The sequence below is a fragment of the Lathyrus oleraceus genome, chromosome 4 (genome assembly GCF_024323335.1).
Source record: "Lathyrus oleraceus cultivar Zhongwan6 chromosome 4, CAAS_Psat_ZW6_1.0, whole genome shotgun sequence".
NCBI classification, from domain to species: Eukaryota; Viridiplantae; Streptophyta; class Magnoliopsida; order Fabales; family Fabaceae; genus Lathyrus; species Lathyrus oleraceus.
Window position 1 is genome coordinate 29,461,735 of NC_066582.1, and position 2,908 is coordinate 29,464,642.

Here is a 2,908-nt window from a genome sequence, read left to right on the forward strand (position 1 = left end):
TTTGGAGTTATGAATGTCACACAAGTTATTTGTGGTTAGGCATTACTTTCTCTGATTTAGGGTCCGAGAAGCTGAGGACCGTAGAACATTTAACCCCTCTTGCCCAATTTAGGATGTAGTGCAGAGACATTCTAAGTGTAGACTTGATAATAGTTGATATGTGATACTACACTCAGACGAGTTTCTCTTGAGAATATTATGGGTTGATGAGTCATTCATCCTAACCTGTAATATCCGATAGATGGAATTAAGACTCTGGGAACTTTTTAGAACATGATCTACAGGTTTTATCCTTAGTACACTCCTTTGAGATGGTTCTTACCCAGACTCCATGCTCGTGACTCACAACAAACCCTTTATTCTTGGTTGATCCAATCAAGTCTTGTCAATATCAATGGAACTTGGGTGTTGATAAGGTGAAAAACATAACTCACCAAAATGGATAATTGATCTTGACAATGACTTGATTCATCCCTTGACCGTTGTTTGTTTGCCTTGTGTGTGATCCCTTATCTGTGACTGTTTCATTCATGCGCATCATAATATTCATCATACCAAAAATAATTTCAAGGAACTGAGGTCTTACTTGCAAATATTTTCAAACCGTGGATTATGGACGAAGGAACACTAAGAAGTACAGTTTCAGATGCCCGGATTTGAAAGAGTTAAGGAAGCTATCATCTTTTGTATTAGATCCCTTGAACTTCAAACAACGTCATGGGAAACTTCTGTCTATTTTATCTACTGATATGGTTGAAGGACTCTTGAGTATGTTGGTTCAGTTCTATGATCCCCTCTACCGTTATTTCACTTTTCCCGATTATCAGCTTGTGTCTATGTTGGAGGAGTATGCCCATCTCTTGAGAACACCTATTTCTAGAAAAGTGCCTTTTAGTGGATTGGAGGAGATTCCCATACCTCACATCATAGTTGAAGCTCTTCATCTGAAGAAGTCTAGAATAGAGGCTCATTGGGTGAAGAAAGGAGGATTGTTTGGATTGACTTCTGAGTTCCTCATCAAGGAAGCTACTGCCTTTGCTCAAGCCAGTAGTATGGATGCTTTTGAAGCTATCTTTGTGTTGCTCATCTATGGTTTGGCTTTGTTAATGTGGTGGGACTATTGTATGTTGTGTTTCCCTTCTGTACAAGTGGTTTATTTATCACTTGCCTCAGACGCCTGCTTTTGTGGAGAACAAACGATGTCTAAGGTGGTCTCAAAGACTTATGTCTCTCACTAATGATGATATAGTTTGGTATGATTCTTCATTGGGTAGCTTGGAGATCATTGATTTTTATGGTGAATTCTCTAATGTGCCTCTCATTGGTACACAAGGAGGAATCAACTACAATCCTGCTTTGGCTCGTCATCAACTTGGGTTCCCCTTGAGAGACAAACCTAATAACACTTTGTTAGAAGGTCTTTTCTATCAAGAGGATAAAGATCCCCAACATTTGAAGCAGAAGATTGTGCATGCTTGGCATAATGTGCATAGGAGAGGAAGATCTGAGCTTGGTTCGTGCAACTGTGTAGCTTTGGAAGCTTACACTACTTAGGTGAAGAAGAGAGCTTTGGAATTGAAGATGTCGTATGCTTGTGAGAGACTTATGTCTATGTTTGTGGTTGAGCCATCAACTCTCCCTAACCAAGATATAGAGGAGTTGGAAGATGCACTCGCCAAGATGAAGCAAGAGAAGGATATGTGGGAAGACCGCTTATGTAACACCCCGAATAAAATAAGAGGATTATTTAAATTAAGTTAATAATATATTTAATAATTTAAATATATAAATTGAATTATTGGATTATTATTATTATTATTATTTGGAATAATAATTATTGGAAAATATATAAGTTGGAATAAGGAAAAAGGGTTTCAGTATTGGTAAAGCGTTTTTCACGTGAAACAGAGAAGCGGCTGAAAGGTGAAAAGTGGAGAAAGGGCAAAGAGGAAAAGCTAGAGAGCAAAGGTTGAAGAACGGAAAAGCTTGAAGCTTGGAGATTGCCGGATTATCTCAGGTAAGGGGGGTTTATCGTCGTTTAATGGGTATTATCGATTAACATGTCATGGGTAGTGATAGCCGTTGAATTGACCCTAATTGGGATTATGAATGCTGGAAAATTACGTTGGATGAAACTGTGTTTAGGCTGTAATTGAATATGTGTTTGGGTTAGTTGTGAATTTCCGAACGTATAGCTTTTTACGGAATTGGAATCGGAGGTCCGGAAGTCCTCCAACGGCGGAAAATGCGGAGAACTCTGCATTCTGCCTTGTGTTAGCGCAGGAACTGCTGTTTTGCCTGCGTTAACCGGTTAACCCAGGGCGTTAACCGGTTAACACTGTTATATTTTATGAAAATGTGTTGTTTTGCCTGCGTTAACCGGTTAACCCAAGGCGTTAACCGGTTAACACTGTTGCGTTTTGCCAGAAAATGTATTTTTGTCCTGCGTTAACCGGTTAACCCAGGGCGTTAACCGGTTAACACTGTTGGAAATTGGAAAATTTGACATTTTAATGTTGTGAACATAATTGGTGATTGGCCTATTCTCGTTGATTTCGATGAGTAATTTTGTTGAGTTTATGTTAAGAAGTGTTGATATAAATATGTTGATAAGTTGTGTTAAGTTGTTGAAAATACTGAGTTGCAGGCTTGATGAGCCAACGTTGATTATAAGTTGATTATGTTGAAAGCATTGTTGTGTTGCTGTTATTATTATGTTATCGGAATTTAAAGTCGTGTATGCCATGTACATTCATATGCATTAAGTCGGAGCTTTGCTCACACCACGTTGGCCTGGATTGGCAAAAATCGGAGCTTTGCTCACACCACGTTGGCCTGGATTGGAAAAATTTTAAGTTGAAAGTTGAAGGCTTATGCCTTGATGCCCAATAAAATGGCAATGATTTTA